This window comes from Perca flavescens, chromosome 18 (assembly GCF_004354835.1).
Source record: "Perca flavescens isolate YP-PL-M2 chromosome 18, PFLA_1.0, whole genome shotgun sequence".
Lineage (NCBI taxonomy): Eukaryota > Metazoa > Chordata > Actinopteri > Perciformes > Percidae > Perca > Perca flavescens.
This window is the reverse complement of record NC_041348.1, coordinates 33,226,046-33,226,253: the sequence shown is the minus strand read 5'-3', so window position 1 is coordinate 33,226,253 and position 208 is coordinate 33,226,046. Positions and strand designations below refer to the sequence as shown.

The window sequence follows — 208 nt, the reverse complement described above, 5'->3', positions numbered from 1 at the left end:
TCACTCCTCCAGACCTTTCTTGGAGGATCCATCCCTGGTCTTGGCCCTCAGCTTGTTCACCTGTCAAACACATTATCATCAACAACTTCCTATGATATCCATCAACACGTATGTACAACAATTTGTAAGATCGGCAGTGCAGAAAACGTTGAAAAGTGTGTTAATTTTGACATGGGAGGACAACACAGCTCAGATGTTTGCTTTACGT

General features: G+C 42.8%; 1 pseudogene; it reads right to left on the bottom strand.

Annotated features, from left to right (window-relative positions):
* Positions 1–208, bottom strand: part of LOC114572704 (myosin-6-like) — a 17,177-nt pseudogene continuing 16,969 nt past the window's right edge.